This window comes from Haliotis cracherodii, unplaced genomic scaffold (assembly GCF_022045235.1).
Source record: "Haliotis cracherodii isolate W230 unplaced genomic scaffold, xgHalCrac1.p SCAF_6, whole genome shotgun sequence".
Taxonomy (NCBI): Eukaryota; Metazoa; Mollusca; class Gastropoda; order Lepetellida; family Haliotidae; genus Haliotis; species Haliotis cracherodii.
In genome coordinates, this window is record NW_027266319.1 from 68,255,774 (window position 1) to 68,270,446 (window position 14,673).

The window sequence follows — 14,673 nt, forward strand, 5'->3', positions numbered from 1 at the left end:
TATGGTCTGTCGAGCACTTTCACTTGCAGTTAGGAACGGATGTCGCTTGTGTTGACGGGTAATCTGCCGATCTTGTCGAGGTGTGGTGACCCTAGGATGACCGCTCCAAGGAAGGTCATCTGTGGTCTCTGTAGCATTGTATCGATGCAGGAGACGGTAAATTGGGGTTATGTTAACGTTGAAATGACGGGCAACATCTTGAAGAGACACTCCAGCTTCCAAACGCCCGATAGCCTGGTTTCTCTGAATTTGAGTTAGGCGTGGCATTGTTGACCAAGGAGTGGTAGGTCCAAGAATCGGCCACAGTTTTATACCCACTACAGTTCGTGACAGTTCGTGCATTTTCGATTTCGCGAGAAATGGGTGCATGATACCCACAAATTCATTGAAATGGTGCGTTTGGGCGATTCGTTTTTTTATGTTGCGTTTTTACTCGGGGCTTCCAAAATGCAACAACAAAATTTATAACACCATCAGGCTTCACTATACGCTAAAACTCGTATCAATTTATGGTTCCGTGTTTGTTACCTATTTGCTTCAAACCACTTGCGTTTCTTTTGCGTGTGTGTATATATGACGTATGTCCTATAACCTGTCCTGTCTTATAACGGGTGTTTTATTACGCATGTTTTATTACGGGTGCGGGTAAAGTTGAAGTATGTCACGTATAGTTTTGCGAACGATGGTAGCAAATCATTTCAAGCGAAAGAATTGCCACTCTGCTTAGTTCAACAAAGAAGAAAACATGTCAGTACATTGTTATCTCAATGGGTGGTATGTAGATCATTTACTTACTCCAATTACTTTACATTTTAAACTTGATTAAAAAGAGTGTAACCGATATGCATTATCATGCTTGATATCAAACAATAAATTATGACACTTATTTATATGGAACTAAACATGACTTGAGTCGCCATAGTTTTTGTCAAGCACTATGTACTTCTTTAGATGTAAGTATACATACCATATCGTCATACCATTATTATTATATTTTTATATGCATTGATATACCGACGCTTCTAGTATGTGCTCACATGCCGGTTGATTTGTTCCCGACCAGTGGATCCGTTTGCATTCCAGTTATCATTCTCACCTCCCTGGGGAGCATACAACCCAAGATGCCTAGGGGAGTCAGGCGGTTTTTACATCCACCTCACATATCTGGTACCCATTCTCTGCTGAGTGAACAGAAGTACATTTGAACTTAGTCTCTTGCCCAGGGTGACACCACACGTTTTGACACTTTTTTTCGGGTGCATGTACGTATTCGTGTTTCCACCATCTGGAAATCAACAATCGGACGAGTTGGTTCTTTTGGAGTGACAACTCTGTCAAGACCTGGCTGCCATTGTACAAAGCGATCGTAGCGCTAAGGTGATCGATATCGTAACTCCCATACCTTAACATAGACTTACAACAGTCGTAGCCCTAAGGTTGCCTTGTACAGCGGCACCCTTGAAACGTTGTTGGTCCCTTGGCTGAATAACAACCCGGTCACTACCGGGATAGATCTCAGCACCTGGCGCTTGCTGGCCTGGCGCTTTTAACAACTTGTCATTTCCGCCCCTCAAACTATATACAGTACTGGTATCGTCACACTTTATGCGAAACAACGTACGATACTTGTTATATGGAACTAAACATTACTAGTATAGTCATACTTTACGCCAAACACTATACGATACTCGCTTTCATTGATGTGAACATGACGTGTATATCCACACCTTTGTCAAACAATGTACGATACTTGCTTATGTGGAACTAAACATGACTCGTATAGCCATACTGTATGTCAAACAATGTACGATACTTGCTTATGTGGAACTAAACATGACTAGTATAGCCATACTTTATGTCAAACAATGTACGATACTTGTTATATGGAACTAAACATGACTAGTATAGCCATACTTTATGTCAAACAATGTACGATACTTGTTATATGAAACTAAACATGGTGTATAAGCCGCCTTCTGTAACATTTTGACCATAACTTTGCACTGGTACTTTTCACTATCAGATGAATGTGTGTCTCGAGTTTGAGGTCTGTCTCATAAGAGCAGTAGGTGATAGCCTTTATTGGATTTTGCATATCGGGTATCCTGACTGTTATGGCATACATAATGGGTTAGTCCACTCCCGCGGAGACTTGTGGATATTAGGGTGTCAGTGAAAAGCCCCTATAGCCTGCATTGGCATGTTGTGTCTGTAGGCAGAACATGTCAGTGATCACTGTTGGTCTGTCCCTGATATCCCGCCACATGGCAAGAGCATTCCACTATGTGAATCCAGTTCATCAATATTAACCTCACACTTAATTATAAGCGTTTTGCATCCATGACAACAGTGAACACATTTTAACTGTCATCAATGATTACAAATAAGTGATTTTCTTCATTCATGAAGTATTAACTGTATTATAACTGTGTCATGGGTACATGTAACTGGTAAACAGTTAACATTTCACGAACATCGTTATTCCAGGATTTATTACACAGCATAAACCACCTGCAATAACACAAATGGTTACTTTATGCCGAGTACTCTTTTAAAACGCAAATCACCGTCTGCTACACTCACTTTCTCACTCATACTGTCTTGCACCCTCTTTCTCACTCACCGTCTCATACTCTCTGTCTCCCAATATCAGTCTCATACTCTCTGTCTCCGAATCTCTGTATCATACTCTCTGTCTCCCAATCTCCGTCTCATACTCTCTGTCTCCTAATCTCCGCCTCATACTCTCTGTCTCCCAATATCAGTCTCATACTCCCTGTCTCCCAATCTCTGTCTCATACTCTCTGCCTCCCAATCTCCGTCTCATTCTCTCTGTCTCCCAATCTCCGTCTCATACTCTCTGTCTCCCAATTCCGTCTCATAATCTCCGCTCCCAATCTCCGTCTCATACTCTCTGTCTCCCAATCTTCGTCTCATAATTTCCGCTCCCAATCTCCGTCTCATACTCTCTGTCTCCCAATCTCCGACTCATACTCTCTGTCTCCCAATCTCCGTCTCATACTCTCTGTCTCCCAATCTTCGTCTCATAATTTCCGCTCCCAATCTCCCTCTCATGCTATCTGTCTTCTTATCTCCGTCTCATACTAACCGTCTCACTCACCGTCTCATACGCTCTGTCTCATAATCTCCGTCTCATACTCTCTGTCTCCCAATCTCCGTCTCATATTCTTTGTCTCCCAATCTCCGTCTCATACTCTCTGTCTCCCAATCTCCGTCTCATAATCTCCGCTCCCAATCTCCGTCTCATACTCTCTGTCTCCCAACCTCCGTCTCATGCTCTCATGCTCCCAATCTCCGACTCATACTCTCTGTCTCCTAATATCCGCCTCATACCCTCTGTCTCCCAATCTCCCTCTCATGCTATCTGTCTTCTAATCTGCGTCTCATACTAACCGTCTCACTCACCGTCTCATACGCTCTGTCTCCCAATCTCCGTCTCATACTCTCTGTCTCTCAATCTCCGTCTCATATTCTTTGTCTCCCAATCTCCGTCTCATACTCTCTGTCTCCCAATCTCCGTCTCATGCTCTCTGTCTCATACTCTCTGTCTTCCAATCTCCTTCTCATACTCTCTGTCTCCCAATCTCCGTCTCATACTCTCTGATTCCCAATCTCCGTCTCATGCTGTCTGTCTTCTAATCTCCGTCTCATATTAACCGTCTCACTCTCCGTCTCATACTTTCTGTCTCTCAATCTCAGTCTCATATTCTTTGTCTCCCAATCTCCGTCTCATACTCTCTGTCTCCCAATCTCCGTCTCATATTCTTTGTCTCCCAATCTCCGTCTCATACTCTCTGTCTCCCAATCTCCGTCTCATACTCTCTGATTCCCAATCTCCGTCTCATACTCTCTGTCTCCCGATCTCCGTCTCATACTCACTGTCTCCAAATCTCCGTTTCATACTCTCTATCTCCCGATCTCCGTCTCATGCTCTCTGTCTCAAACCTCCGTTTTATACTCTCTGTCTCCCAATATCCGTCGCATACTCTCTGTCTCCCAATCTCCGTCTCATACTCTCTGTCTCCCAATATCCGTCTCATACTCTCTGTCTCCCAATATCAGTCTCATTCTCTCTCCCAATCTCCGCCTCATACCCTCTGTCTCCCTGTCTCCGTCTCATACCCCCTGTCTCCCAATCTGCGTCTCATACTCTCTGTTTCCCGATCTCCGTCTCATGCTCTCTGTCTCCAACCTCCATTTTATACTCTCTGTCTCCCAATATCTGTCTCATACTCTCTGTCTCCCAATATCCGTCTCATACTCTCTGTCTCCCAATATCAGTCTCATTTTCTCTCTCTCCCAATCTCCGCCTAATACCCTCTGTCTCCAAATCTCTGCCTCATACTCTCTGTCTCCCATTCTCCGCCTCATACCCTCTGTCTCCCAATCTCCGTCTCATACCCCCTGTCTCCCAATCTGCGTCTCATACTCTCTGTCTCTCGATCTCCGCCGCATACCCTCTGTCTCCCAATCTCCGCCTCATACCCTCTGTCTCCCTGTCTCCGCCTCATACCCTCTGTCTCCCAATCTCCACCATACTTTAACATAGACTTACGACAGACTTAGCGCTAAGATCGCTTTGTGGAACGGGGCCCAGTGCCATTGGATGCGAGACGTCTAAAAGCATTGTCTGGTACTCCACTACTTCCATTTGCTTGCTACGCCCTTGATATTATACTTACAGATTTGAAACATTCATACATTGATAGTAAACTGTGTTTTATGAGGCAAGATAAGTTATATTCATGAATACGCAGCTATATGCCGGTCCGCATTTTCTGACAAGCCAATAGAGCGAAGAGAAGAGCTTTTTTGTCGTCATGATCCATGAGCTATGCCTCTGCGGGTATTTATCACGGGTGTCTTATAACGGGGGCGGGCTAAGCTGAAGCATGTCAGGAATATTTGACCGAGATTTGAGTTCGATGGAGGCAATTGATTTCAAACGAAAAAACCCTCGGCACACGTCAACAATGGCAAGCGAATGGAAGTAGTGGAGTACCAGACAATGCTTTTAGACGTCTCGCATCTAATGGCCCAGGGCCCCGTTCCACAAAGCGATCTTAGCGCTAAGTCTGTCGTAAGTCTATGTTAAAGTATGGGAGTTACTTTCATCTTAGCGCTACGATCGCTTTGTGGAATGGGGCCCTGATCATGTGTGTGTAAAGTTTTCTTTTTGTTGCTGACATAAATAACGTAACATCATCACAAAATAAATAGTTTATGCCATAACTCTAGAGAGGTACTCCTGCTATGTTTACACTATAACATACAATAGTGCAATCATAAGATTCAGAAGTGGCGTTAAATCTTTTGGAATACAGAACGTACATTCAAGTGCTGTGGTGACAGCTCATCAGCACCGCTCTGAACACCGACCTTCTGTATGGAACACTTGAGGGTAGGTGAAATCGGGTTGTGCGTGCGTGCGAGCGTGCGTGCGTGCGTGTGTGCGTTAATGTTCTGGGCCTGACTGATGCCGATTTATAGTCCTAGTCCACTGGGATACCATGCCGCAGTTTAACATGAATACCCCACTCAGACACAGTAGACTGACTCCGAGCCGACCAGTCCTTGTTTTAGCACTTAATGACGAGCGCTTGCCAGGGTAACAACAAGTACCATATGAAAACGTCTTTTGGTATGACGCGGCCGGGGATCGAAACGCGAACCTTCCTCTCTACCACTTGACCACGGGCCGGTCGGATTCGTCAGTTGACATGATGTGCAACAGACTCTCGCTCTAGGACATTGGACTGAATTGCAGCACCTTCCACAAATACGCTTACTACGTCAGAGCAGCAATACTTTGGCACACCTTCTCCAAATACACTAGTGAGTGAGTGAGTTTGGTTTAACGCCGCTTTTAACAGTATCCCAGTTACACTACTGCCTAGAAGTTCATTCCCCTTACACGCATGGGCAACGCGTTACGCAACCAGTGTGCATCGGGTTGGTCACGCGTGTGATACCCGTGTGCAACGCGTTGCACACGGGTGTGCACCCCGTCCGCCACTCGTGTGCAACGCGTGACACACTCATTAGAGGGGGAACAAACTTTTGACCAAAGGAGGACCCGTCTTAAGCTGAACCTGGAGGTGGTAACAAGGAGAGAAAATTTTGTTATCCTGACGAAAAATGATAATGCACATGTATTTCCTAATGTCTCCTTTCTTTATGTGATTTTGTGGGAATAACATGAATACTGTTGTGATCAAATAGATGTGTTTTGTTTTATACGACCATTGCTTCTAAATCCGATGGTGTTAAGAGAATACATGGTCCTGGAACATGTTATTGCAATTGAAATGCTTTTATTGTGATTTGACATTAACCGTCTGTAGTACGACTTTCAGTGATAATATGTATGAGGTTTGGCGGCGCATTGTTTTTATTGGACCCTAATTACTTTATGATGACTTGGACTCTTTATCACAGCTCCATAGCCGTGAGGCTGGAAAAGAGCAGCATGTAATTAATGAGGGTGGGTTATATCATTGAGGATACACTTGAGGGAGAGAATACTAATTACCGTACTACAGGAAGAGACCTGTAGACGTAAGCGCGGGGTTGTGTTTTAGCTGGCCGTTCGATAATGGCCGCCAGGAGAAGTGAGCTTTGACTGCGTCATCTAAAATAAATAATAAGATACAGCAGTGTTATTTTCACGGTCTGTTGAATAAACTCCCAGTGCAACGGTCAATGTATCTTCTACTTGATCCTTGATACATCATTTTGGCATTCACAATATATAGTATTTTAACGTACAAAGGAGCACTGATCTAAAGCAATTCCGCGGGAGTAGTTGTTACCTGTGCATTACTGTATTTTCTCAGTGAGTACCCGGATGATATAGCAGAAATCTAGACTTGTTCGCGACCTGTGCTCGCCATTCGTAAGCGCATTTTTATTGAAAGTAGAAGGACATATGGTCACACTGATCAACAAAAATGAAATACAGTTTTTGAAATGTAGGTATATTTGTGGGGAGCATCGGTAATGGTGATGCAGTTTTGATAAGTCACTTGCTTGGTAATTGTGCGATCTTCGTGTACACTATTTTGACTAGCAACACAAAGTAAATATTTCATCTGCACATTGCTTATTTTACCGTGTGTATATGTTTACATTCAAAATGTAAACAGATTTCACCAAGGAAATGTATTAAACGCCTAAATATTCAGTTTATTTTACAAATTAACTGAAAAATATGTCCATCTTTATTAATATGATAACGAATTCCAAATTCTGTATTGTTTGGCTTCTTTTCTTAGCATAATTAATATATTGTGATGTGTTTAAGCTCTTTTGGTCGTCTTTATCATTTTTAGTCAGTCGGTTAAATAAATGAATGGATTATTCAGTCAATTTGTAAAATGACTGAAATATTTAGATATTTAATAAATTGCCTGAGTGAATCATATTTTACACATTGACTGTAACATATACACGCTTACAAAAGAAAATACTTGTGAAAACAACGTCTATCGCGCATCGAAAAACTTCCCAACCAAACGGAAAGGAACAAGAATGATTCTGTTCAAAGCTGCAGCGAATGAATGAAAACAAAATGCAAATATCATTATTACAACCTACCAAAGTTATAATGTATCCGGGAATATCAACATAAAGGAACAATATCCATTGCATCTGCAGCTGTACAAAAATACTTATTCGATGTCAAATGTCTATGTGAGAATCAAATACTTTAATAATAATTATTTGGAACCAATATTTGGAATATATATGAAATATGTTAAAATATTTAAATATATCGTTTTTAAACGTTATTTAAATGTATCGAATATTATAACCCGTGTCTGTTTCTTAACTGATCACTTAGTTAGTTTCAATTGTTTCACATAGGTGCCAAGTTAGCTGAGAAAGCCCACGTGACAACTATTTTTATAATGTCCACGGTTCTTAAAAACATACATTGAGTTAGATAACAATGAACAACCAGTCAGTGTATTATCGGTTACCCTTTGAACAAAGTATGTTGTTTTTACATCTGTACTTCACGCCATGATATGAGTGTATTCCCTAGGTTGAGTAACCCTACCTTCACATGTAAACACTTACTTTTGACATATCCACTGTGCAAGATATCAACGTATTTCCTGTTGATCCTTTGATGTCTGGGAATGATCAGTTGATTTACAAAAAAAGTAAATCAACTGATCATACATCTCTTGCAGGGCTGCCACGTGCATAATTCACATTCCACCTCACTTCAAACCTGGATTTAGATTAAATAATTACCCCAGGTACAAGAAAGACCAAATTTGAACCTTTATCCGGTAATCTGAGTGGTGCTACAACTGAGTATACATAATATAAATTCATTAACTGAGCAGCATGTGAATTACGACAAATACAGAAGTGTAGGGTTATACCAGAAAATGTGGATGACAACAAGGGAGTAGTAATTGTATCATCCACGCAATCCGAAATCCGCAAATGCTTTCACTCAGGGATACTTTTTTTATTATCAAACTGTAACAATCAGGGGTATTTCCAAATAACGACATCCGATGAGCTTTCGCCGTTATTTGTCTGTTTGTTTAGGCTGAAGAAATTAATTACCATGCGCCCTTTGTTGAAATCTTCATAGATCACGGGTAACCAATCAGTTTTCAAAAATGCGTAAGTTTATTTAGCTGTCCTTGCAGACTGGTAGCCCAGTCTCTTGTCACGCTCGGTTGCGTTAACGAGCAATTTGACTCACGGCAGCTAGTAAGCCCAAGCGGAAATCCAAAGGTCGTATTACCTGAAGAATCAACCTTCATTTGCGAAATATCTACTGCTCTTAAAATCAATATTTCTCCCAATACTAAAATTCAGAACTTTCTAACCAAGGATTACCAGTTGAAACTGGTCGATGGCTGAACATTCCCAGGGAAGACAGCCAGTGTCCACTCTGTGATTCTATCGATGTGGGAGAAGAATTGCATTATTCATTCCTATGTGAAGCTTTACACCAACGGCGATATGAACTCTTAAATAAGCAATATCTTAAGTTTCCAAACATTTAAGAAAATTATGACCACTAACAGTGTAAGAAATCTAAAAGGCCTATCTAAATTCCTTAACAATGTGTACGAGACAATTGGTAAATTGTATTAGTATCCACGTATCCTATTTTTATTATTTTTGTTAAATTGTACATGATAAAAATTGTAGATAATTGTATGTCATGTTATTCTAAGAATAAATGAGTTTGAGTTTGAGTTCGACACCCGAGAAGAAGCCAGAGATTAGTGCTCCTTTTTGAATAGTTTACAATCATGTGTTTTAGGGTTAGCTGTGTTGTCTTAAACGTATTTTTATTTCAAAAGAAATCTGGATCGGTAAACAAGCAAAACTTGCTTATGTAATACCTCTCCAGGTAACAACTTAACAACAGCTGGATATATATATATATAAGAGAGTGATGAACATAAACATACAAAATGCAAAAATGAAATACACGAAGCCAGTACACTGAAGCAAGTGGTGTCTGTGAAATAAGGTAATGCAGTTTTCCTTTACTACATGCATAACATTAAGCTACTCAAACCTTTTGCTTTTGCCAATGATGTCATGAACTGATTTAAGAAGAGTCATGTTTGTAGAACTGCTTAACTACTGCCATGTAATATCATGTTTAGACCATACCCATGTGTGTAGAAATACACAGTGTTTCTGATATTATCGTATTTTTTAACAGTTATAGAAAAAGTGAATTGCATCTTCAAGGTGATATCCACAAGTGCAGTCTGGTATGTCTGATACATGTCGTCTAAACTTATCAGCGTTTAAGTCACTGCAGCCGAGCCTAAGGCGACAGTGGACAATTTGGCATGATCTATGAAAATATTTGAAGTCCAAATTATTAATAATTGCATCAGAACGATTAATTAAGGATTTGATTTCTTTTAATGAGCGAGCATTAGTTACTTCTCATCGGATAGAGGGTTCCGCAGGTTGATCATATCCAGAAGAAATGATAATAAGCATAGGTCTGTGTTCTACATTTGATTGTTTGTATGTTGAATCTTTTTCTAAGGTTATATTTGCTGTTATCAGAGAATTGAATATACACTTTTCAAATATTTTGGCTAAGCAACTTGTGAGTGCTACAGGTCTATGATTTGGGCATTCATGTTCATCGCTGACACTGACACCGCATCAGCCCGGCAGTGGACTTGACACAGTTATTTGCGCACTGATTATATAACTCCTACAGACAGGTGGGGTGGTTGTTCAAAGCGAAACGGACGACCCCGTCTGTTATCTAATAAATGCTGTGCGGCGCCTTTGATCTTGCCTCCAACCATACACCTTATAGTAGTAAACGACGATCAGGATGGCCTGGAAATAAACACAATTCTGTCTGCCCAGTGTATCCACAATTAACTAGAATGCTTCATATCTACAAATATATATATAGAACATTGCATCAGTGTGGTTTATCATGTACAATGCTTTCTTACGCTTGGTGAGGCAGACTGAAATTGAACATTAGGATAACGTCAGCAGGGATAAAAGAGTTCATACCAAAGAACTTTATTTACTAGTGGAAAAATCAGACATTCCGATCAACCACTACAAGCCCCGGCCGGATCTCAAGGTTGACCAGATCAACACCCCAAAGGAATATCTCTACGCCAAACAAGGAGTCCCTTTCGTCATGGTGCACAAGAAGGGGGGACAGGACATCGAGTAAGACATCACAAACTACACAGACTTGTACCACTTCTTCCAGAGTAGTGGCGTACCGGGGGGGGGGGGGGGGGGGGGGTGTTTGCACTTCTTTATTTAATCATTACGCTTTTTTACCCTAATAGTATAAGTGCTTCCCCGTGTGCGAGATAGGCTTAAGTCGGAAAGCGCACGTTAAATCTCCGAGGTACCTATCTACCAGAACTTTATTTGCTGTTCTGGTCATACATAAATATATGTAAGTTACGTACATGGGGAGGCTAGATTATTTACAGCTTACAGCAATATAGTGCAAATATTATGTTCAATAAAAGAAAACGTTGATAGATCTATAACACACTTTTTGTACTTTTCAACAAACTGTGGACTTTTAAGACATTTTCGCTTATTGTAATAACATCTAGCTAATCATGTCTATCTATGAAATCTACAAGCATAGTTGCTGTCAAACCTAAAAAACATATACAGGGAGGTAAGTTTTGACTTGCCAAGCACCTTAAGGTGAGTTTACTTTAAAACTGTCAAAAGCTATTGTCCCTTCAATACTAGTATAAGTCTGGAAGCTGTCTCTCGGTACTGTTATGAGTTATGATGTATTTTATGATATAACTGGGGAATGTTCAAATTCGTTACTGTCATTTAATCCAACGTTCTAACTGTCAACTGTCTCAACAGGATCATAGGTTTGGTTATATATCTCCTCCCTGTCTCTATGTCTTAAGTTGTTAACTGCGGTCCAAATGTATCAACTTATTCATCTATTGTTGCAAACTTGACTGATTTAAACATATCTTATTGATCATGAACTACTCAGTCAGTCAAGCACCTGTATCAGAAATGTAAAACCAGCCATGTTTCATGTAGTCCCAATATCACTGAAAAATGCCGATGTAACGTGACATATAAATTTACTCACAGACAATATATTTTTCGTGAGAGTGAAGCACAATTTTATTAAAGTTTTATTAACAATTTCATAAACTATAATAATATTAATATTAAAATTCATCATCACTTGCCAAGTTTATGAAAATGTCCCCATTTGGGAGATGTCACATATAAACAAGGATTCGAACTAAATTTGATCGTCTTTGACACTGAGGTTTATCCCCACTTTACCAGCAAACTGCAGAAGATTAACAGTGAGTGAGTGAGCATCGTTTCTATGTTTATACAAGAAAAGATGTCATGTCATGACCTGGTTGAGTGACTTCCTCCAATCAACATGAAAGGATTACCCACAGAGAAAGAAAGGATTAAAGTCACCCATAAATCTTCTCCTAACGTAGTACTCCAACTTCTAAATGCCTCTCAAAGAAGGATTAAAATCCTAAAGATATCCTATCTACGTGGTATAGGTACTCACAACCTCTAATAATAAACTGTTACGTTTGGTATCCCCAGCAATAATCACCATGGTCATTGGGCAAATGTAAAAATCACAAACCCTAACGAGATTCTGTCAACATGGTCACACCCGGTGATTGTGAAGATCTCAAATTCTATCAACTGTCAGACAGCATGGCTGTTCATATTCATTTACAACATCCTCTTATAATCAGTATAAAAGTGTCCCACACAAAACCTTCTTTTATTTATTCTTTCAAAATACAACACAGAAAGTGGGGTGTGGGGAAATGGGACATATTCCTACGTGAAATAATGAGACATTAGTAGTGGTGACGGCTATATCATAATTGTACTGTCTAAAGCATAAATTTGGCGAACGAAAAACGTTATATTTGCAATCAAATGGAATGACTCGTGTGGGCAAATGAATATGTTCGCAATCCACAAACAATCATTTTATTAATGGCGAACATTTACCAACCCGCGACAATCGTGTCAACACGGGGGTTCCCCTAGCAATAAACTCGCATCTAAATTCACTACTGTTCTACTGTCGGCTAGCCACAATGGCTAGACTGGACCCTAGTAGAATGGTTCATGCCATAAAAGTCTAGCAACCGAACACTAATTAAGATGGGCCGACCTTGTATTTACGGTCTGGTGAGCACAGCTCAATGGCCGCTCATTAACTCAAATTTCACATCTCACTGTTTTGTTTTATCTCACTATTCATTTGATAAATTTGTCAACTTCAACTGGAACCCGGTCCCGTGTTACACGCGTGGCACACGCGTGTGCAACGGGTTGCACACGCGACGCACACCCGTTGCACACCCGTGTCCAACGGGTGCTCACCCCGTGTGCAACCCGTTGAGCACCCGTGTCACATGCGTGTTACACGCGTTCTCAACGCGTGTTAGGGGAATGAACTTTTAGGCAGTAGTGTATATCACGGCGTGTCAGCTTAATGTGGGAGGAAAGCCCGAAGTGATGCAGGTCTCAGACGTTTACCGCTTCGGTGAAACCCACGAGCACGGGTATGGTGCTGACAAACCTAGAAACATAATCGGGGCGAACCGGGATTCGAACCCACAATCATAGGTTTCTGGCGTGCCCAAGGGAAGCAACTCTGCACAGCGAATCGCGGCGCCTTAGACGATTGGGCCACCCATGCCCCCACAAATACGCTACAATATTATTACAGCAGAATAGCATTATTAACAGTCCGACTCAAATGCCCACGATAGAGCACAATACAATTACATTACCTTCACCAAACACCCCGGCTACATTAGTGAGTTGGGTTTAAGGCTGCTTGGAACACAGTGGGAGGAAAGTCCGAAGTATTGCAGGTATCACTTTGGTGAAATCCAGGAGTACGGGTTTCGTGGTGAACCTGGATTCGAACCTACGATTATATGTTTCTGGTGTGCCTCCAAATCGCCCTGCTTTAGACGACTTTGCCACCTGTGTCCCCCCACAACAACAGAATAGCATTACGCCCGCACAGAGTGAATATAGCATTGAATTATATCACCTTCACCCACATACCCGTATAATGTCAATATTACATTACGGTCGGCGAGCCTCTACTGCTTCATAATGGCTGAGGGGCGGTCGGGTAGCCTAGTGGTTAAAGCGTTCGCTCGTCACGCCGAAGACCCGGGTTCGATTCCCGACATGGGTACAATGTGTGAAGCCAATTTCTGGTGTCCCCCGCCGTGATATTGCTGGAATATTGCTAAAAGCGGCGTAAAACCATACTCACTCACTCACTCATAATGGCTGAGAGGGTAAAAGTGCATTAGTACACAACTCATATATGGCTGAAAACTGTATTGCTCAAATTTACATCTCCAGACTTATGTTGTTCTGGAACCTGGACGACTTGATGGCTGAACATTAACATATTGACAACAATTGTGCAACGCATCTGTGCATGTCCACATACCCACCAAATTATAAGTGGTTCAAACATCTAAGGGGTCCAATTCGTCTGCATAGCAGGTGCATCGATGCGTTGAATTCTACTGGTTGTACGTAGACGTTCGTCAGTAAATAACTGAATGGTTATTGATGTGTATGTTCCCAACCCCAGATCCGTGCTATGTAAAAACAGACTGCTGACACTCTCTGCACAACAAAGATTGACTTGGGTTTATGTAAAGAAGAGTTACGCTAACCAACATAAGTAATGTCAATTCTGAAAAGTTCCTTATTACTGACCAAACATTGATGGTAATGGAGACAAGTGGACAAACATAATCTTTGATACTCAGAAATTCGCATGGTGGTGAAGCAATCTTGTGTTGCGTGTTAGAACGAGAATGTGGTTAATCTCTCCAAAATCAAATCTAAACTCTTTGATGATTTACAGTCATTAAGTTAAGATTTACCTTGCCGTCAGCAATATTCCAGCTATAACATGGCGGTCTATAATAATATAGGGCTAGGCCAACCAGTGGTTGATAACAATAACGTCCCAGGTGCCGGATACGATGACTCACAATCTACCCTGACACAGAGTTGCCAACCCAATTGGTTATTTGGGCCGATCCTTACCGTGAACCACCACGGGACAGTCATGCATTATTTGTG